The 24,093-nt window shown below is 38.2% G+C and overlaps 1 protein-coding gene across 1 annotated transcript in view; it reads right to left on the reverse strand.

Annotated features, from left to right (window-relative positions):
* LOC135081489 (tRNA (adenine(58)-N(1))-methyltransferase catalytic subunit TRMT61A) overlaps positions 1 to 24,093 on the reverse strand; it is a 95,358-nt gene that overhangs the window by 54,189 nt on the left and 17,076 nt on the right. The gene's annotated exons all lie outside the window — the stretch shown is intronic.

Genomic DNA, 24,093 nt, shown 5'->3' on the forward strand with positions numbered 1-24,093 from the left:
TTTGAGGAAAAAATACGAGCATGTTGCTCGAAAGATGACTTTGAACGGTACCTAAATTATTTAAAATTAAAATATCACAAAAGTGAAAGTTCACATTTCCAAAGCTGTCACTGGCAACATTCGATGCAAGTGCAAAAACATTAGGTATGTTATTAAGGCAGACGATCAAGCGAGCCTAACTCTCTTTCAACTTGAATCACTACTCCCTAAAATCCATACTTTCCAGAATTTGAGAAAAAATTCGAGAATTCCTGGCCTGATAGACTGTTCAAAGTCATCTTTCGAGCGCCATGTAAATAATTTAAAATTAAAATATCACAAAAGTGAAAGTTCACATTTCCAAAGCTGTCACCGGCTACATTCGATGCAAGTGCAAAAACATTAGGTATGTTATTAAGGCAGACAATAAAGCGAGCCTAACTCTCTTTCCAATTGAATCACTGCTCCCTTCCGTTGGTTAGAATTCACACTTTCCTGAATTTGAGAAAAAATACGAGCATGGTGCTCGAGAGATGACTTTGAACGGTACCTAAATTCGTTTCGTTTCGTTTCAGCCAAATGACGTCCACTGCTGGACAAAGGCCTCCCCCAAGGTTTTCCACAATGAACGGTCCTGGGCTGCCCGCATCCAGGCTCTTCCCGCGACCTTTACCAGATTGTCGGTCCACCTAGTAGGAGGCCTGCCCACGCTACGTCTTCCAGCCCGTGGTCGCCACTCGAGAACTTTCCTGCCCCAACGGCCATCGTCTCTACAAGCTATGTGCCCCGCCCTACAGTACCTAAATAAATTAAAATTAAAATATCACAAAAGTGAAAGTTCACATTTCCAAAGCTGTCACTGACAACATTCGATGCAAGTGCAAAAACATTAGGTATGTTATTAAGGCAGACAATAAAGCGGTCTAGGGCCGCGTGGGGCGTTGCGCCGGGGTGGCCGAGCGGAGCCGCCCCGCCTCTGCCCCGGGCGAACGCTCCGTAGGGTAACCAGAGAACTTTTAATTTCTGCCACACACCTAGCGGGTAGGGCTTGTATGTACGAGGAAATGAATTCGCTAACAATTGTATGTTAAAGAGAGTTTTGATGATGAGACATAAAATTGAGAGCAATGCTAATGCGACGCTAAAGTTTAAAATCTTAATTTATCTAAATTACCTGTGTAAGGTTACAGAAATGATTACTTAAGCCAATCGCAGTTGAAGAATTGTGACTTTCTGTTTACACAATGAGGATTTAACGATTTGAGAAAGAAATAGTGTTTTCAGTCCACCTGGAAAAAGGGGGTTTTCATCTTCTTTCAATCGTGATCGCTATTTTAAAAATGTAAGTACGATAGCTTTTATATCAAAAAGGGCTTTACTGTGAGACCTGAAAAAACGGAGATCTCTTTTCCTTCTTACTACACAAAGAGCCTAAGTAGCAAGTAAAATCCTTACAAAAACTAATCATTACATTACTAAAAAAAGACATCAAAGCATTAGTGGCAATTTTTTGTCAAAACCGAAGAAAAACTAAGAGCTCCGATGTACATTTCAATTTTATTATTTTATCGTATTCATCTTCTACACATGTGTAAATCTAATGGCAACCCTGCTTTATGAAATACCATATTTATATGAGTGTGGTAACGTAATGTAAACAATCCTGGGAATCCCAGGATTGTGCTGTCGAGTGTGCGGGTTGATATTTGTAACATTGTTACACCCCACATCGACTATTACACCATAGAACAACTATCAGCTTAGAAGAGAAACTATGTATAGTAAAGATAATATTATGAATGACATTTGAGATAATTATTTTCTCCTTTAAAATCTTTAAAAGCCTGCACAGACCAGGGCAGATCTCTAAAATACCGAAGCCTGCGCAGAAAGCGGCAAACTTTCTACTCGTAATAATAGTTTTAAAATCACGTGACGTCACTAACTATGTCAAGTCAAAACAACACGAATCTTGCGCGCGACATGTGACGTCACGCTCCGCTCATTTCAAAGTAAAACCAAAGCTTGTATTTTTTTCAATTTCCAATCCGATTCCAATACAAGTATTGCACCTTTCATCCAGCATTCAGTTGGGTGATTAATTCAATAAAATGTTAACTAAACTAATCGCTCCCAGCATCGATGTTTGTGTCTGGTGCCCTTTTGAAGCAAATGCTAGCAAAGTTCAGCGACGGAACGCTGTGAAAAGTAAAAATATCCCGCTGGGGAAGCTAACATGGAAGATAACATGTCGAAATGGGTATTGTTAAGGAGTGGTAGAGTATCATTAGTAAAGGTATTTAATTAAGACAATTGGGTAAGGTTTTATTGGCAAAGACAACTAATGAGCTTTGTTGGTAAAGCGGCAGGACAATGATTTCTGTTTTTTTTGTTTGTCACGGCGAAATTTTTATGTAAAGTTTAGTCGACCTTATGACTTTAGGAGTACCTAGAGCAATTTACGATTGCTCGTAAAGTCTGAACTATGACGGTGTGGCTTCAGTTGTTGCAATCCACATTGTACGAATATTTTTATCAATAAGTAAATTCATACTAAAAGGACATAGCAATTCAATTAGTGTTAAAATACCCGTCCTTAGTAACAATTCAAATTATTGTTAAGCAAAATAAAATAAAGGTTTCCTTTAAAAATATTTACTCATGTGATGATCCCGATACACCAAAGATTTACTCCGTAGAATCTCCAGGGGACGTTAAAGGAGCAAATACCTGGAAGCTATCGAACTATCTGATACATGATAACGCCTTCCCAGTACGACGCTCTCAATTAATTTAAAAAGCATTCGTTAATTTTATTAATGCTGCGCCTAAATCTACGATCACCGTAGATGTGATCGCGAGCGCCTTCTCATTTTCGAAATTAGCAAATGAATAAAAAACAAAAACGCGGGTAACCGCCAAGAGAGGGGACAAGATAAACGGATATACTGAGAGGTGCTGCGTTCGGGGTACAGATAACACCATTAACGCCGGGGAGGTTGCCCAGAGGAACGATGGAGCGGGACAACTCTTTGGATCACCAGACTCTGATAGTCTTAAAACACAAACCGAAGCAACGGATAAAGAACTTAATGATACTAAAGATGAAGTTGAAATTGAAACGGCAACTGCTGAATCCATAAGATTAAAAGCTGGAAAAGAATTCGCAGAGATAGTCGAAGGAGCAACAAGGACAGCGGACGATGGTAGTGATACAGAAATGAGTGGAGTAAAGTTTTTCTCAGCCACCCAGCCAGCAACATAATTAATGACGTTCGTGTCGCGGACGAATTTATAAATTGGCTTCATTCCCTCTTAACAAAGCATGCGTGATACGACAGATAGTCCAGTCAATAAAGCATTATAGATGGAAAACTGTAGAACACAATTTCTGACTTCAGGACTTTATTTAGACTAGTTAGGAGGTGAACATAGCAAAAGTCCCCGCCCTTAGCCCTTGAGCCGGCGGGGAGAGGGGGGTTTAAAGGTGCCACTTTTCGGTTTTTCGCTTAATCCTCGGAAACTATGCGTCCTAGTGACATGACTACTTTGAACCAAAAAAAGCATATTCAATTTGCTACAGGTGAGATAGTCAAGTTTTTCAATAAATTGTATAGTTTTCGCGGCATTTGCTCTAGAAAGTCTGTAATATTGGAAATTTTATTTATGTCTAACATGTTCCCATCAGGAGAAAATCGACTAAATAAACATTGAGCAATCATTCTAGACATGCGGGAGCATGTTAAGCCTAGTTCCAGGGAGGGGACTGCACCGTGCGTACATTTAGACGAATCAATTGGAGCCACTTTTGACTCCTCATCACTCAAAAAGTACTGTGCATTAACACTTCAAATTTGGTTCATGTGTTGAGACTTGCAAGATATACATCAGTTTCAAATTTCACAAATATCCCTCAAACGGTTCTTTAGGTATTGACGTCCAAAAATCTACATGTTTGACCTATAGACCAAATTCTAACCACTTCCAGATGACATCGAAGGTTCAAATTTGGCATCCAGAAAGGTAGTTATGTAAATACAAAGGAACAAATAAAAAACCAGTAAATTTTAACATTTCACATGTTATAGATAGATGTTAGTGTTCTAAATGTCGATTTTTGAACGTCAATACCTAAATAACCGTTTGAGGTATATTTATGAAATTTGAAGCTGATGTTTATCTTAAAAGTCTCAACACATGAGCCAAATTTGAAGTGTTAATGCACAGTAGTTTTTGAATGATAAGGAGTCAAAAGTGGCTCTAATTGGTTCGTCTAAATATACGCACGGTACAGTCCCCTCCCTGGAACTAGGCTTAACATGCTCCCGCATGTCTATAGTGTTTGCTCAATGTTGATTTAGTCGATTTTCGCCTGAAAAGAACATGTAAGACAAAAATAAAATTTCCAATTTTACAGACCTTCTAGAGCAGATGCCGCAAAAACTATACAAGATATAGAAAATCTTGACGGTCTCACCTGTAGCAAATTGAATAAGCTTTTTTTGGTTCATAGTAGTCATGTCACTAGGACGCATAGTTTCCGAGGATTAAGCGAAAAACCGAAAAGTGGTACCTTTAAACCCCCCTCTCCCCGCCGGCTCAAGGGCTAAGGGCGGGGACTTTTGCTATGTTCACCACCTAACTAGGCTAAATAAAGTCCCGAGGTCAGAAATTGTGTTCCACGGATTTCTCTCTACACCGTCGTTAAGGCATTCATTGACTGGACTAAGATTGTATCGCGACGCAACATAATTATAAATGCGTATTGGTTTTAGCGGTTTGTTAACACTTTTACGAGTTGTTGAAATTTACTTGGAGTACGAGCAAATGGCTGTTAAACCTTTTAATGGCAAGTTTTCTCACGGTTTTAGAGCTTAGTGTAGTTAAATTTGCGGCCTAATTTAGCAAGTTTATAAACTTAAACAAGTTGTGTTCTCACAAGCTTTACAGAGCATATAATAATATCTGCAATATTTTTAGTATGTTTATCTCACTTCATATCACAGTGGTTGGTTTGATGAATGTGAGGTTCGATTCTTAGCCGGCAGGCCTTAAAGATACATCTCAACGTTCATTTGATAAGTCCTATTTGCAACGCATTAGTTTAATTAACAGACAGCTATAAAGAATTGCAGAATAACTTAATTATTATGTCAAATCGTTCATGAAAACGGGATTAAAAAAAGGTCTCCTCCAGGTTTCCATAATTTCGTAAAATATCATCTTGTGAATGGTAACATCAGAATTCAGAGGGCAAAGCTTGGTGTCAGATTTAATGAGTCACCATAAATTTTACGAAACACGAAATCGAAGTTTTTTGAACAATCCTAAACACTACAAATACTACAATGCTATGACTGGAAACAGAAAACTTAGTTTTTGACTATCTGGCTTATCTGGGTATTGAACCTAAAAACTCTCTAGATCAAATATTCCAACTCTATAGTCTCATGACTACGGACACTTACATAATGTAGATCCTGCATACATAACTTAATACACCGCAATGATAATTCAGAAGATAATTAGCCGCATTACAAGCAATGTCATAACAGACGCGCCGACCCCCATAAACTCATCTCAAATTCCATTCTCAGCCATAAATAAACGGAGCCGTGGTTCTGAGAGAGCATTATTTGTTTCGCATATAATAATGGCATATTTAGTGGCCGATATCAGTTAATACGGAGAGGTTGGCATAAATCGGCGCGCGCGTAATCTCGCATCGCCCGCCCCGCCCCCCGCAGTAACTCTCTGCTATCTACCCCGAATATTGTTAATCAGAGTATCATTAGCTCTTGACCGGTGCACACTACTCGTAACATCTGTAATTTAATAATTCATAAATCGTGGGTGGAATGAGCGGGGTGTGCTGGATGTGGTTAATGGAATTGCTGAATGCATCGAAAGACATTGAATCAGGAATTAACGCCAATAAAAATTAACCTGATAAGCAGAGTCCATTTTTTAATGAAATTAAATCTATTATCTTTAAGTCGTTGAATTTACGCAACTCGAGAGAGCTGAACCATCAAAATACTCTGCAACTTTACAAAGATTTCGGGATAGCCTTACACTTTGGGAGACATTAATGTAATCATTCTGAACGATGGAGATGGAGAAAATCCTCTAAAACATAAATAGGCACTCGTAGGTAGGGCCTTTTGTCAGAGGATAATACGACACAGCAATACGAATAGGTAAAAATACTAGTACAGATGTAAGTTGCGATATCCGTACCACTTTGCAAAATAAAACCAAATTAAAAATAAACTAAAGTAGGTATGTCAAGTTAATTAAGCTGATTTAAAGTATGCAAAGTTATTTTCTGTTCTTTGGAAAATTACAATTGTACCTAAATTATGAACCTAAACCAAACAATATTGTCCAAATAGCGAGTTGCTTCATCGGAATTACACATTATAAATATGAGGAAAACATGGTCCAAACCACCCCGTGTGCACAAAGGGTTAAACTCCGGACGCGATGCTGCCATAGCGCACCGATACAGATAAACCTAACGGAGGCCAGCCGCTATAAATCCATGGGTACTTCTGTCTCGCTTGTGCACAGGAAAAACTAACCCCTAGAGAAACATCTGTCTCGGTTGCTGTAGTGCTTGCGAGATGCATTGGTGCTTATTGGGTCCTTAAACCCATATCGTTCGTTCGTTCGTTCGTTTCAGCCAAATGACGCGGACGTCCACTGCTGGACAAAGGCCTCCCCCAAGGTTTTCCACAATGAACGGTCCTGCACTGCCCGCATCCAAGCTCCTCCCGGGACCATATAACAAGAGCAATTTATTTATGTATTTTATTTATCGCATTTATAACAAGTTCAAATTCTAATATGCATCTTATTTATCTATCATCTGTGAATATCGAAAGAGAGCGGTCAAAATTACTCATATTGTCGCAAAATTATTGATTCAAATGTAGAGTCAAGTTTTATATGGTCGCAAAAGGGATGTGTATGTAAAATTAAAAGATATTGCGCCAGATTTGGTAGCTAATTAAGAAGTAATGAGGAAACAGGGCATGAGTACGCATGGGTCTATAACAAAAGCGACTTTATTTTTAAACACCAAACGAATTCGTTAGTTACATTAAAAAAAATATCAGGTTTTATTTTGTAAAATAAAAATTTTGACAATGCTTTAGTATAGTGCATCATGCTATTTCTAAAAAGCCCCACCAAAAACAAAATTGAATTCGGATATCTTTTCAAAACCCCACACTAATCAGCCAATCTGAAAACCAAAGTCCAATACAGACCATACCAAGTGGAGCGCAATAAAGTATTTTACAAGTGATACAAAATGTAAGGCAATCGGCAGGCCGGATCTCCCTCGTTGCTTTTACATTATAAATACTCCGCTATTTATTTCTGGAAATCGGCTGGCCATCATCAATATTGGTTCGGATATTGTTGTGGTCCACTTAGAGGTTTCCCAAGACTTTGCGATTGTAAATTAAGCGGACCGAGACTTTCTATTGAGCTATTGGTGCATTTTCATTTCTCGGTCGTCATTGTTTTTATTAGTTTGTAATGACGCTAATAGCATCCTCTAAGACAATTTACTTTAGTGTTTGATTTTATTATCAAAACAAAGAAATTCTAACAAATTTTGGAACTAAAAAATCCTATTACTTTTGGTGGAAAATGAACCGAATGGCTTTTCGTTTGCCACTTGCTTGCGATGGCGACTACTCACCAAAATTCGTTTTACCAAGGTTCTTTATACCGAAATTTTCAAGATTTACGCTTGGGTTTTTGTAGCTACTATAGCTTTGCTTATGTTGGGGCTAAGTAAATTGGTATGGTAGCTGAAACAATTTATTTTCAGTACCTACATGCGACGTGGACCATACAAACTCAGTTTCTCGTTTTCAATTAATTGCCATCCGCACAGTAGCCAGAATCACTTTCACACTTTTCTTGCACGCAGTAATGTCACCGCGACACGCGCGCGCGCACCTTCCGTCGCTTATAAGGCGTTGCGCGTACCGTGTCGACCAAAACGGACCACCGTAATTAGCGACTTCGCTTTATCTTCAGCTTAATTTATCGCGCTAATTCAATTTATACGTCTGTTCATAGTTTAATTTATTAGCATTATAAACAGCTTAAATGCCCGCTGGTTTACTCGTGTAGCGCAGCGTATTCGGAATTTACATTGAGGTTTATCGCTGAAACATATTGAATTTCACGCACTGGCTAATGGTTACTATTAAACGGGGCATTACTAAAAACAAGCTCCGTTCGAATGTGAGGTCCTATTCTGCAAAATATAAATGATATTTTTAAGATTTGTGTCCGTATCTCTCGCTCGCACTTAGAATACTAAGTGAGAAAGAAAGTGGTAGAGCTGATATATCGATACCTTTACAGAATAGACCTTCAGACCCATGGCCTAAGTTTTATTATCAGTGACTAAAATAGTATTTCTTCAATGTTCACGCTTTGAATACTCGTATATTTACAGATTCTAACACTGGCTCGAGTTTCACAAAACTAAAAGCTAGAATCTAACAAATGCGACATAGACGAAGCGCTTCAAATAAGTTAAAACTACCCGAATCTCTGTAACCGATCCGACATTGTTGCATCTCACGACTAGGAAAGACAAATGCTCACCCGCCATCAGCCAGACATGACTCGAACCTTGTACTCGGACAACTCTTTCTCGATACCTAGCCGACAATCGTGTAGGACATCGGTCCGACACCCGACAATCGATTCGGTACAAGTTTAAAGGCGACTAATGTAATAAACTTGTTCCATACACAACGATACTCGAGCAGAGGTAGAGCATAGAAGAACGGACAACCCATTTTGTCCAAAAATATTCACAATAATAAATTTGATAACAAAGTAACTTAATTCACTAAAAAACATGCTAGTCGATGAAGATTGAAGGCCCACAGTCAATTCAAATGAAAGAACTTGCGAAACTGTGGTTAATACTTAAAACTTGCCAGTTAATCTACGCCAAACTTTTCGAAAGAAACCCAAATTGTCCCAAAAAGCAGGGGTAACATTAGATCACTTGCAATAAGTATGTAACACAGCACAAAGTTTTAATCAGCCATACAAGCAATATAAATACGTATCCGGTATTTATCCTATGTATCTTTAGTAACCGGGGGCTATTTACCGAAGATTTACTGCGACTTAAGCGAAGACTGTGTGACTTATGAAAAACGAAGGGTTTATTGTTCTGGCCGTTTTTCCCGGGCTTTGTCTGTACCTCGACGCTGTCATTAACTATTTATAACCAGCGTTTTAACTACAGGCGTTTGTAGTTTGTACTTAAATGGTTTACGCACAAACGCGCGGGCTTTCAGTATATCATTTAGAGGACATGCGAATGCCTCTCGCCTAACCACCGAACGCATAAGGCAATAAAACTCATTCACACGTTTGTCAATTTAATAGATGCCTTATTAAAAGTGCGCGCTGAATCGATTCACTCGATCCCACTCGATTTATTCGCCGATGCTCCGAATTCGATTTGTGTTGGCAGCACTGGCAGTTGCGTTTACGCAGATGTTGATTTAAGTTCTGTTCGATATTTAAATTTATTCGTGTTCCATTTTGTGTGTATTTATTTCTAATGTAAAACTTCAGTGCTGTATGATTTATTGTGTTCAGAACAACTGTGTGTAGACACTTTATCGATTTATTAAGTTAATCGATTAAGGATTATTTAGGAAATCGGAATTAATTTATGGTTTACAGCCAGAAAGCGTAGAGGCGTGTTGTGCTCGAGCTTTGTTAACATTGTAAGAGTTTCGCACTTTGGGTAATAAATTACATGACTTTGGACACCGCGTTTGTTTACCAACCGATGAATAGGCATGTTAATCGATTACCATCTCGATGTGTAAATTTTAGCAGTGTTTTAGTTGTGGCTTAAATGGAATGTTCCTTTTCGTATATATTTATGGGTAAAATACATATTTATGAGTCGATAAAATTAGAGAATAAGACTGCAGTTTTAGCTAAGAGGTTAAGAAGAATTTTATTACTTTTTTTTTGTTTCCGTTTTCTCCGCTTTAACATTGAATTGCCAACTGATGTAAGATGCAACATAAATCTTGCTTTTAGCCGCTTAAGTATAGGCTTTTTGATAAACTCTCTTTTGTTCACGGTCCTTTATTTTGCCACAAACATAGAATCCAAAAGGTTTGACATTTTTTATCTCTACTACGTATGTATGCAGTAGCGATAGTATATTTACCTTAATTTAAAAGGTACCTACACAGAAATAAAACTAATAAAGTAACTCTAGCAGTGGTAGAGAGTGCACTGTTGAATAATTACCTATATTGTATGCAGTACCTGTACAACGGTGTTACACGCTGCAATTATTTGCATTATCGGCATCTGGCGTAAACACTATGCAATCATCACGTTAAATACGGCTTGCGATGATGAATCACTGAAGCAATCTTAGGAAAATTATTATATAACCTTAATATTTTAAATATACTTTAGACAACACACTATTTCTCATAGTTTCGACGTAAGAGACCATACTTATTTGGCCAGTAACAGGCCCTTGATTGGTTCATACATTAAACTGATCTTAATAATAACAACATTCGAAGACTTGAAATACTTGATTTAATGTTTCAACTTGATACAGATTTATTTATTTATTTATTTATATAATTCACTGTGGACTTACAGATGTATCATCATAACCACTGATGATGCTTAGCAGCGAAAAGAAGAAAAGGAAAACCTACCCCGCGTAATGGGAGTGGGCGAGAGCAAAGAAAAAGAAGAAGTGATTGCAGGTACTTATCACCACCCTATTTAAAAAACTATTATTTTCTAAACTGTCTTGATTAGGAATCGAACGGTACAGATTAAATTAAAAAACCAAGCTTAGCTATGGCTATCAGTTGGCAGATGAGTTTATTGATCGTGGAGACGAGACCTAAAGCTGTTTAGTTCCTAATTAAGCCCTGTATTCAGCTGTGTTTGGAGCTGTCACTATAAAATGTACCAATAAGTTTGCACTTCTGAACTCGCCCTTAACCCTTTCACGGGTCGGGCGGGTCCTTTCGTGTGAACCAGACCTAATTAGGCGTTTATAGTCTATTTTAGACACTAATTTATGAGTTGCCGACGTCATTAGAGTCATCAGTTAACCCAAATGCTACCAAATATAGACGTACGACCAAAAACCAACTTGGAATATAAAGAGCGATTCGCTATCTCTTACGTCACCGAGATAGTCCCTGCCTATACGAGTAATGGTAAAAGTTAAAACTGGTAATTTTATGAACACAATATAATCGACTTCAACACAGATCTATCTCAATATCTTTAACATTCGGCGAGTTTAAGGTCATTAGCAAACCCCCCGAGGGAAGCTCAAACTATGCCTACGAACATAAAGCGATTCACCACTCTATTATACTTCGTTCGTTCGTTTCAGCCAAATGACGTCCACTGCTGGACAAAGGCCTCCCCCAAGGTTTTCCACAATGAACGGTCCTGCGCTGCCCGCATCCAGGCTCTTCCCGCGACCTTCATCAGATCGTCGGTCCATCTAGTAGGAGGCCTGCCCACGCTACGTCTTACAGCCCGCGTTCGCCACTCTTATGCTTAAATATGGCTAGTACTTAATGAACTTAAAACCGTCTCTCCAGTTGTATTGGCAGGCTGTCACTATAAAATCCGTTGCGCCAATAACTTTGCACTTCTGAACTCGCCCTTAACCCGGTCGCGGGCACGGATCCACTCGTGGGAACCGTGCCTAATTACCCCGTTCTAGTCTATATTGGAGCCTAATTTGTTTGTTATTGACTTGTTTTAACTGTATTTTGCTTGAACTGAGAAGCTTCGTTGAGGAAATATAAGCTGAAATTTTAATATTATCCAGACCTCTATTATCAAGATTATAGAGTTGAAAAATAGTTCCAGAATAGATCGTATACTTTTAAGCGAATTGCAGGAATAGCACTGAGTCAATGATGGAGGATAAAATTATGTTTATACCATTTGGATCCTAGCCTAATTCGCGACTGCGTGCGTCAGCGCATAAAGCATAAAGATTTGTCGTTGACGTAACCACCGACCGTCTCAACGACCGACTTCGCTCGGGTCAGCCCGGGAAGCCCGGTCATCCCGCAGGTGCCGCGACCCGGGCGGACCGCAGCTCGTGGGAACCGCTCCTAATTACCCCGCTCCACATAACGAGCCTAATTCGCGACTGCGTGCGCCGGCGCCGGGCTCTCACGCACGCATTGTCTTCGTAATTGCCGATCCTGTTCAATTTGTTGCCTTCCCGCACTGTGATTCCTTTAAGTGGCCACTTTCAATTGCTAAATAAATCGTATGCGTGCTTAGACTAAGCGTTCCGAGAAAATTTCGCTGGCAACATTGTGCTATTTGCATCTGGCTGATGAAGATGTTAATGGGTGGATTTAGATTCGCGAGATGACCGGTGGTTAATGGTCAAGGAATAAGATCGGATGCCATACTAAGCAGAGGTATGATCCTTTGTGAATTTATACTGTAGCTTCATAGGCTGTTTGAATTCTAACTGTATTCGCGATCGTTGAACGTGGGAAATTTGTATTTAACAGTAAATACATTTTCGAATCATCATAATCTCTTCAAGTCGAATAGGTGTTTCAGGATGACGTTTTGGCGCCTACAAACGACCCCAACGCATACGATAGGTGTTGGAGGAAAAAGACAACGACGCAATGACGCTAGGTATAACCAACCAAACCCACAATTATCAAGAACAGGATCTGGGTTCTCCCAACCATCAAGAAAAAGAGCAACAATAACAAGGTAGCGAAAAGTTTCGAACTTTGGACATAACTTTCGATCTCCAACAACCAAAACACGTTCGCCCCTCCACCACAGCAAGTGCATAACTGTAAACAAAAGACTTGATAATTTCTAAGAAACCACAATGGATTCACGGGACGAGCACAAAGTTCCGAGGTTAGGTGCGCAAGCGCAAGGCGTTACGCTCCCGGGCAGCTGATGAAGACATCACGCGGCGCGCCAATTGATTAGTCGCGCGACGGCCGTTGGGGCGAGCGGACGTGTTATTATGCGACGTTAGACACGCGTCCCGGTTCCAGATGGGTGAATGTACATATAAATTCTGCGAAACGAGATTTTGCTCCACACTTTATATTTTAAAGCGAGGTAATCTTTACTTTAACTATAACCTATGATGATTGAGCAGTACAAATTAAATACCTAAATACATTTGATTTTGCAATAGAAACCGAAGTAGCAATAAAGATGTTACTCCAACTTATCTCAAAGCCAAAGACAGGGAATCTCATTGATTTCCCATTTTAGCAACAACTTTGACCACTAACTCAAACAACTTAAGGACTAACGACAGTTATAAACTTATTTAATAGACTCTAATGACGGTAACAGTTCAATAGGGAATTATAGCTCTAAATGCATTCTCTAATCGATGGTAGCATGTATTCATTCGGCAGCAATTGGAACTGAGGTGAAGCTAAAGAGAACAACCAGCCAGCACATTCCAGTTTACATTTACTAGCTGAGAGCTAACTAAAGCCAGTCAATGTGAAAATCACTGGCCTCTCTATGTTCAACAGTCGGAGTGTGTTCGTCCTGTGCCCTGTGGCTGAAATGATGATGATGATGATGAAGCTAAGAGCTTCAATCGTTCGTTACACACACCACTTATGCACTTACAGCAAAAGATATCTCAATTTACCAAAAATAAGTTTTCATAAGCCGTCACAACACGACCACAACGCATTGTGAGCTGTTTTTTTTTTCAACGAGGGTTTTCAGTCCCTGTGCGTAACGATATGTTACTACTACTACTAAGAAAGAGAGAGAGGCTCACAAATAAATTGTATAGAGATTTAAATTTTGTCGTATATTTTATCAAAAGAACTGGCTGTTTTCTACTGGTTATATGTAGTGCTTTTATCAGGATTCCTCAGTATCAATCGGACAATTAACCTTTAGAGGATGGGCACATAGCGTCGTAATTAAGTCAGAAAGTACTAATACCACAGATATTAACCGTGAAGAATGTGGTCTGCAATCCGCGATAATTGAGACTTAACTGCTCACTTAAGGCCTTTGACACCTGATGTAGGATTACTGTATTTAGCGATGAAATAAAGTAATTTCTGTTTAAGTAACTTAAGTTTCTGCGTACTATATGCCCTACTCATTGCCACTTCAGCTTACTAATCCGTTGTGCTATGTCAGCGACTTTATTTCGTTTACGGATCTCCTCATTTCTGATTCGATCTCGTAAAGAAACACCTAGCATAGCCTTTTCCATAGCACGCTGTGAAATTTTGAGCTTATTTATAAGGCCTATATTGAGAGGCCACGTTTCCGAGCTGTATATCATCACTGGTAACACACACTGATTGTAGACTTTCTATTTTGGACGAAAAGATGTTGCGTAGTTGGAATCTCCCGATCACCACCTTGCACTACGGAATTCTAAATTAACTGTCAAATTACTGATCCTACATCCATGTATCTTAACCAGTATAATCGAACACAAAAATAGATCGAACACGCACCGTTAACATCCGATGTAGTTACAGCTGTGACAGATAGGCTCGACAACCGGGATCGAGACGATTCTTATCGGATCAGAACGACACAATAAAGGAACATATCTTTACGATTCCATCAACAACAGTCACCGATCGATCAGGGCCACGGAGCTGGTACTGTTATCGAAGTATTCGGATTGAAACGGTGCGTTATGGACAGCGAATTGTTTGATGCATAATTAGGAGTTTAGGATTTAATCCATTGGAGCTGAGGGTCTAAAATTATTTAACTAGATGCCGGATTTTGATTTCGATATTATCCAAAAAGCTACTTTATGAGCAGGACCCACTCCAGAACTTTCTAGCCCTCCTGCAAAAGCAAAAGGTACAAATACACACAAAAATAGTTTAGAAGATTACCATAGAAATGGAATGAATTGGTGAAAGCTTTAGGATGGTTTATGTCCACTATGGTAGAGCAGAAAGGTATGGGTCATAGAGGAATTGTTAGATTCTCTAAGGTATCTGTTAATTGCACCCAAATGGCTCCAGAAATTCATTTAATTTACATACAAGAAACCTATAAATCTCTAATCAATTATGTCAACTGCGCCATAACCATGCATGTCGCTAAGTCTTGAACGGCCGGTTAGCACTAAAATTATCTGATACTCTTTTATACAGCCACGCTTAATTCAATAGCTTAATCAACCCACCAGCAAGCCCAACCCCAGGTTAATATATTCCAAAATAGATTCCCCGAGCGGCGTCGATTTGTACAGCGCATGCGTGGCGTGCCCGCCTGCATTTGTGCGCAGGCGCCGCCGGCGCTGCTCTGAATTGTTAGGGAACATTACCGCCGTATTAATTGCCAACATAAATGATTTTAATGCGAAACATTCGTAAGATATATCGATGCGGTTGATGTAACGGGATTTATAAGGGCAATTTGTATATAATTCATTTTTATAGCCCGTTAAGAGTAGGCGCACACCGTTGATTTTTCGTCGGGCGATAGTTTAGTCGGGCTGTTGATCAGTATGGGCATGTATGGGAGTGAGCACACTACGCCGATTCGATTTGGCCGATTCTTCATACAATTTGAAATCGGGCACAACTATCGGCCAAGGCTAGTTTCCTAAAAAAATTTTTTTAGTCCGTCATGTTTAATATCAAAAAATATTGGACACATATTTTTTATTTGTCAATCTAACAAATAATTACATAGTTATGGTGCGTTGAAGTTCCGCACGACGTCACAACGTGCGGCACTTTTATGCAAGCACTAGCTTTCCGCCCGCGGCTTCGCCCGCGTGGAATTTTGTCTGTCACAGAAAAACTTTATCGCGCGCGTCCCTGTTTCAAAAACCGGGATAAAAACTATCCTATGTTCTTTCCCGGGACTCAAACTATCTCTATGCCAAATTTCATCAAAATCGGTTGCGAGGTTTAAGCGGGAAAGCGTAACAGACAGACAGACAGACAGACAGACAGACAGACAGACAGAGTTACTTTCGCATTTATAATATTAGTTGGGATTGACGTCACGGGCCTCTTCTTATGAACTTTGGCGCGCTTTATCTCTTTAAATTTTCATTAGTTTGAAAAAGTGAAAAATACGTGTAGAGTATTTTTTGATAAGTTAACTGACGGATTAATTAAAACTCTTGCTTTTTGACCCAGGAAACATCCCTCGCAAATTATTTTTGCAGAGGTTTACAATTTGGTGAGAATTTCAACTTTCTGCATAATTGAATGACCCTAGTGACCATTCTAAAGATAGACCAATAAGAGAAAAACACAAATTATAGAGTCTAGTGACTTCGTCAGGCTGTATATTTAAGACGTTAAGAGACTTCTTAATAACTGTTCTTCAACATTAATCTGAAAATAAAATTCATCATATTATTCATCCACAATTTAACCCATCAACGCACATTTCTAATTAGGTAAAGGTTTTGCAATTAATCTATCAGCGAATCAAGGCCCGTAGTCATCGGAGTGGACACCGCCCATAATTCAATGTTTACATATGGCCCGAGCACAAAATAAATCCATGCAAAAGCACCGGGCTTATTACATAAGCAGCAAATAATAAACTGGCCCAATAGGTATAAATTATTCCCGCGGACAGCAGCGTTTAATACGTCGTCTGTAGCATATTGAAACTAAATCATTGTGGTGCGTCCACACCGAAGTTGTAGTACAAGTCCTAGTACGGATAAAAAGGTTTGTTTAACATTAATCCGATAACTTAAACGAGTATGATAGTTACACTAACGAATTAAAGTAGGATTGTCTAAAAGACAATGTAGAGGTGTGCTAACTGTGCTAGTCTTGTAGCGGAAGTTAGCAATATTCTGCTTTTCATACATATTTTAATGTGTAGTCAAATGTTACTAATGCATTACATTAGGTATATGAAGATAGAAAACACCCAGATCATTACAAAAATATGTTATAATTGCACATGTTGGGATGGAGATCGAATCCGCGACAACTGGCAATGCCAGTCTGGCATAGTAGTCCGGTAGGTTTGCTCGCGACCCACCAGACTAGGCGGCCGAAAGTAAGGAACTTTAATCACCGTGTAGCAGAATGCTCTAACATCAACTTAAGTGTGAATGCACCACTACAACGTGACCGCAGCAAAACAGAAAATACAAATAACACCACTAATGAAGTTTGATTAAAAACTGATTTATTATTTTTGGGCAACGTATCCGGCGCGGGCGCAGCGTTAGTCGTAATTCCGTTTGATTTAGCTATCACGCCTTCGAGATTTAATTAAAACTATGACGATCGGATAATTGGAGCTGATTAAATATAAATCAATTGGTTTGATATTTATTATGCTTGAAGGGAGTAATATGCAATGTTATATTTTAATTTCCTTCGAGTACTTAGCGTTACATAAGCGGAAGCAAAATAGTTGCATAAGTATCAATAAATAAATGTACAGGCACGAAGGTGGTATTTCTTCTGCTAACTATTTAGTTACTATAACTAAACCGCCTACTGTTCTACGTAGGCTGGAAATAACTTAGATCGTAATTCTAACAATTTTGAGCAAATTACCGCTGAACTCCGACATTTTAGCAGGAATGAGAGCATTTAAATATTATTATGGCAAAACAATAACATAGGTTGACCTAAATTCCGATACTGTGCTTCTTATTTAGCTACAAAATTTTATTTAATTATACTGACAACATTATATTATGTATTAATGAACGTAAAACATTATATGAATACTAGCTTTCCGCCCGAGGCTTCGCCCGCGTGGAATTTTGTCTGTCACAGAAAAACTTTATCGCGCGGGTCCCTGTTTCAAAAACCGGGATTAAAACTATCCTATGTCCTTTCCCGGGACTCAAACTATCTCTATGCCAAATTTCATCAAAATCAGTTCAGTGGTTTAGGCGTGAAAGCAAGACAGACAGAGTTACTTTCGTATTTATAATATTAGTATAGAAGTATAGATTTTCAGTATTGACAATTGACACAAAATCTTCGCTTTACATAACAATTTACTAATTAAACCCTACAAATATTACAATTAGTATTACAAAATTAGAGAAACCCAACAACAAGATGTAAGTACGATAGTAGATTGTATCTACATCGATAATAATTGATTTACAAGCAGTTAATTTCCTGTTAATTAATTAACTGTAAGATAAAGACACCTATGGCTGACTTTTCATTTTGAATTGACATTTACATTTCTGTTTGTGGTGTAACAAGTAATACTAGAAAAAGTGCGTTCAAAAATCATCAGCCTATGAGAATTCTTTAGAATATGGATTTAACATGATTATGAAGCATCTTTCTAGTTGAAAACAGCATCATAAATACGAGCACGTGGTAACGACTAGTATAGGAATGTGAATAGTTCTCTATGTGTTCAATTTAGATCTTGGATCACTGCAACTAGTCCCTTGAAAGAAGCGAATTTTAGCAGCAACACTGCACTGGACTTTTTTGACCGCTGAATTATCTGTCTTAATTTTTTTTTCTTATTGCGGCGATGGACGACTCCATATTTTTTTTGTCGCAGTCAGACTGAGGAAACTTCAAGAGGCTAGTTACCATAATGATAGTACTATCAACAATATAATGATGTTGGCAATGACGTATCCGCGGTATGCGCAGGCGCGGCGAGTCAAGGCGAGGGGTCACCGAGGGAAAGGCGTTATGTCTGTATTAATTTTATATAGTTATTAGCCACTGGAGCGGATTGATTAGTTTAATTTTGGTTGCGTGGCATGCTAACAAGCAAGGCATTTAATAAGCTCTAGCCGAAGTTTTGCCACCGTATTTCGGTTCGGCAAAGTCTTAAGCTGAGTTGCACCACCTAACTTTAACAATGATAACCGGTGCCTTTTGTATGGAGTTTGACAGATTTTTGACGTTTGTTAAAGTAAAAGTAAGATGGTGCAACACCTTAATGCTTGCAAATTGAAAAATGTTTTTTGTAATATAAAACATGGAATGATACACTCATTTCATGTTGTAAAATAACTTTACATACATTTAAAAATACATCTTAGTAAGCATAGGTACATTGATTGATGAGCCAGGTTCAAGTAGGCCCTGGCTAGTAATGAAAGCTTTCAGTAAGCAGGTCTGAAAAATACACTGAAAAAAATGTTTGGTTACTGCTTACACAACAAAAGTGACCTCCGAACACTTTGGTTATGAGGAACAAAATGTTGTGTAAATTAAAAAAAATAATTCTGTAGTAAGCTAGACTTAGTTTGGTTATAGTTAACACTTAGTTCGGTGGTCACTTTTGTTGTGTAAGCAGTAACCAAAAATTTTTTTCAGTGTAGATCTGCGCCCCAGGAACCTAGCTTTTCCACATAATATTCAAGTTTTTTGACATAAAATATGACATCATATTATTAACATTTCAGCCAATGCAATGGCAGTTTACCGCTGATCTATAATAACTGACTAGACCATCACATTGTTCATGAATCCTAATTGGACTGTTTTATTTCCAAAAACTGAAGCACCTATGTTTTGTGACCAAGTATCAAGGTAACCTATCACAGCAATTAATCAGAATTCGCTCAAGTAACCCGATCGGCCATTGTTGCCAGGCTACTAGGCTTAGTAACTACGCAGGAATTCCGGCCTATGCAACGCTTGCATGGGTCTGACATTGTGCTTTGATCCACATTCGGACCAGTTTCGGAGCCCTGAGGTAAGCTTTGTACATAAATGTGCGTAGGGCACACATAAATGTACCAGGGTCAGCACTAAATTTCATATTATTTTCTGCTATACAGGGTGACTTTGCAATCAGTATCCAATTTTTTAGGAGCGTCTCAGAATCAGTAACTTAATCGATTTACGTTTTTTTTTTCACATTTAATTATTTTATCCGTTGCGCGCGGTTTCAAAATTGGCACACGTGGATGGGCAGAGCTTCGTTCATAGAATAAAGTCGGTTAAAAATCCGTACTATACACGCTGTTAACTACAAAGCCTATGTAGGTATACTGTGTTACTTTGCAGAAGACTGGCGCCGGCTGAAAACCAACGCTGCCCGTACAGCTTTACGCTAAGCCGGATGCCCTCTTCACCTTGTTTTTAATATTTTGGCTGTGTTATGTATGTTTTTTTATTGTTTTGGTGACAATAAAAGTAATGTTTATATAATTTAAAATAGTTTTTTTTTGCAGGAGAACTATGACCTTATTTGGACTTACTGATAAAACTTTTAAGCCAATACCTTACTCGTATGCTAATATGTTAGGGTCTGTTGACATTGTGCTTTGATCCACATTTAGACCAGTTGCAGTTGCTCACATAGGGGAAGCCCGGGCAAGAAGCATAATGTGGGTAAGAAGAATAATCGATTTTACTAAAAACCTACAACACATGGCGCTACTGGACGTATGCGGGTCTGTAAAACAGCAACACAGCCACGCCATGATAGTTCCACCCTCAGATCATAGAAGGGAATAGATGTGAAACGGGGGCGTGGCGCGTGTCTCCGCGATATGCCCAGAAACGAACATCGGCCGCGTAGCTAGGTTAGTCGCGATTCAGTCGTACTAAGGAAATATTCTCCGATATTTTGGATAATGCGTCGTTACTTGCAATAAAACAAGTGAAACGAAGAACTACAGGAACAATGGAGTCATTTACTACATGTAAGTATTGCAAATCCATTGGTATTTTGCTTATAAATAAAAAAAACTAAACATTTTTACGAACGAATTCAGTGCCGTAACAGTTACTGCGATATCGAAATCAGTGGTGATAAAAATTCTAACACACTTGTACATTGACGATTTAGTTAGCAACCACTTTATGTCATGCTCAACTACTGCGCAATGTATTTAATTTCTTCCGATATCCACTGTCGTGTGAAAATACACAGTACGGCCGCATGTGCCGGTCGTAACATAGTGCCGTGCTCGTGTTCTAATGCGGTTTCCGATTATCGATAAATAGAAGTAAATTATAATTTTCTATTTTGTAATTTTAAATAAAAAAATGATGTGTTACTTGCGATTATAAGATTTTCCAAAAAAATAATAACAGTAGAAGTAATTAGTAACTGTCAACTATGTAATTACTATAAGAGCTAGTTGAAAGCCTAATATAGGCATTATTTTTGATAAACATATGCGGTACGCAGATCGCCATAATTAAAAAATAAATGCGTGATAGTAGTTAATAATAACGTATAATAATAAAAAGGTTTTCATACACAAGCATTTTGTGAAACAAGTGGGTCTAGACAAAGTGCAAATTATAATCGCAAACCAGTCGATAAGTGGTCGAAAAGTCCTTTTTTTGTATGGAGTTTTGACGGATTCGATTTTCGATTCGATCAAAAAGTGCGTTTTGTCTAGGGGGGCAGTTTCGAGCCTTGCCCCTAGCGATTTAAAGTATCGATATCTTGTCGACTCCATTTTATCTTTGTTCTCTCACTAGCGTTTTCTCACTAGCGTATGTGTGTTGATTTCTTGTATTACGTATTAAGTGTTGACTTATAGACTCTGTTTAGTTGATTGCATGTTAAATTAAGTTTAATTTGTGTGTGTTGCTTTTTTTCACCGGTAGAAATTTAACGGGTGGGTATACAACTTTTAAATATTGGTGCTTTGGGCAAGACGGATATGGGCAAAACGGATAGGTAAAGACAGCCATAACTGAATAGCCGGCCCTAACAAAACCACACATCTGAAAACAAGAACTTCCAAGCAAGACTTGTCAAGAGGAAAAATGACCAAAAACAAAAATCAGATGGAGAAAACAAAATATTTATGTTGTGTGCTCAGAAGAATACACTGAACCACTCACCGAGGATTGGATAGAGTGCAATCAATGCAAGAAGTGGGCACACGAGGATTGTACCTTATATTCAGGCATAGGCAGTTATTATTGTGATGATTGCAATGATTAAAGCAGTTATTACTGTACATATCCGTCTTGCCCAGGGGGGTCGGGCAAAATGGATAATTGGAACTTTTTTTTTAATGACATTTTTATTGTACAATTTGTTTAAGTTTCTAAGTTTATTCTTTACAATTCCAAAGATGATTACCTAAGATACAAATTATTAATTAATAGACTGTTGTTGATTGCATATTTATGTGTTTTTTTTGCCACTTTTCTTAAGGTATTTGTGCTGCCCGGGCTTCCCCTAAGCATATATCCAAAGTATATAAGCATACAGCTAACATGCGACTGCTTGGTTACTATGCCCAACATAGTTGATAACACACTAATATTGAAATATGCACGTACTTAGTTGGTCGTACCAATCAAAAGTACATTTTAATGATTAACTATTAAGAATATGAAAAAGAACATAAAATAAATGAAAAACTCTGAATATTTGACTACTGTAAAAATACACAAAAAATAACCAAACCAAAACTGCATTTACTATTGCCACGAAAACGAACGATCAATAAAAACTAGAATAAATATTACAGTTACGTTATAGTAAAAGCGTTAGGTTATAACATTAGCTGTTTAGTGTACTCTACTAAATCCGTCTTATGATCAACTTCTTTATTCTAAACCATCATCTAGTTTGTTTATCGACTACTCGAAATCACTTTTAGGTTGTCATTTACAGCGTCTGTGTTAGTATTTGTTTATTTATAGGTCATTAAGCTGCTGTAGACCATAAATTTTCAACAGCCTATGTACTCGTAGTATAAGATATCATGGGCAGCTGATGCTGAACCTTGACATAGTTGAAACTACTGTACATAAACTCCTACATTCACGGATGTATCCTGCTTTTATTGATAGTTTATTATAATGATCGAAGCCATATAAGAAACATAGTTAGATCTCTTGTATGTACATAGGAGAAAGAGATCTTTGATGGTGTTTTAGTGTTCCAACATATATGTACAATTGTACATTGCTGTACATAGATCCGGGAGTAAATGCGTGTTTTTATATCAACATTTGCTACCACCGACAATCAAACGGATAGCTAGCGTAAAACGTACTTTAGTACGCAAGTCATCAGACATCAAAATTTCAAGAACATATTAGGTCCAGCAATGGGCTGCTATCGGCTGTTATGAAATGATGATGATACCTAAGATATAAAATTGCTTTTAAACTTTCTCGTTCCATCTCAATTTTAATAGAAGAATACGGGTCTCAACGCGATATTTTTATATGAGTTACAGAATTACATGTTATGTACTCACAGCTTGACGTTTCGGCTGCTATGCTGCAGCCGTGGTCATAAGCAGACTATAAAGTTTTATATGAGTTACATAAGTAACTCATATAAAAATAACACGTTGAGACCCGTGTTTCTCTATTTTAGATGAAATTGCTTGCTGATAATATAATATGTCCTCTTCTTTCTCTCTTTCGCTCCTTTTGTGGGTTACTTGTGTCAAAACCTCCATTTCTGTACCTAATCTTTGATGGAATCTCTAGCCCAGTTTACTATTACGGGCCTATCACACGCTAGCATAGGAATTTGAACCAATTACCAGGATTGTAAACGTCAAGTTTGCGATCCTGCCAATGCGTTCGCGCATTAATAAGCGGTGACCTTAGGCACAATGGACTAACCGTGAACACTGTTGCTGAACGGATTTGGAGCGATTCCATGGAATTTATTAACGCCACGATTTTATAGCGCAAATTATACATCATAGAGTCAGAATATTCTGGGGTCTTTTCAATCAAAAACTGAACGTTTATACGTAATCGAATAGAAACTTTATACAATTGAATGAAATGTTCTTGACCTATCCAAAATTGACGATAATAAAAAGTCGGGATAGCAAGATCAGATTCGTTCTAGTAGAAATTAGAATGCTCAAAATATACGAGTACCTACCTACACGTAGTAACTTATTAGTAATCTGTGTACTTTTAAACCTTCTGCAATTCAAATAACTCTAGAAAATGAAAACAACGGAACGGGCAATCATTGGTACCTAGTAATATTTATACGAGTTGAGAAAAAAAATAACCAACTTGAACTACAAAGTGCGAATGTCACAGAACAAAAAGTTTTAAAGCAATTAAATCTAAACAAAATACAGTTCTGCCC

This window comes from Ostrinia nubilalis, chromosome 20 (genome assembly GCF_963855985.1).
Source record: "Ostrinia nubilalis chromosome 20, ilOstNubi1.1, whole genome shotgun sequence".
NCBI classification, from domain to species: domain Eukaryota; kingdom Metazoa; phylum Arthropoda; class Insecta; order Lepidoptera; family Crambidae; genus Ostrinia; species Ostrinia nubilalis.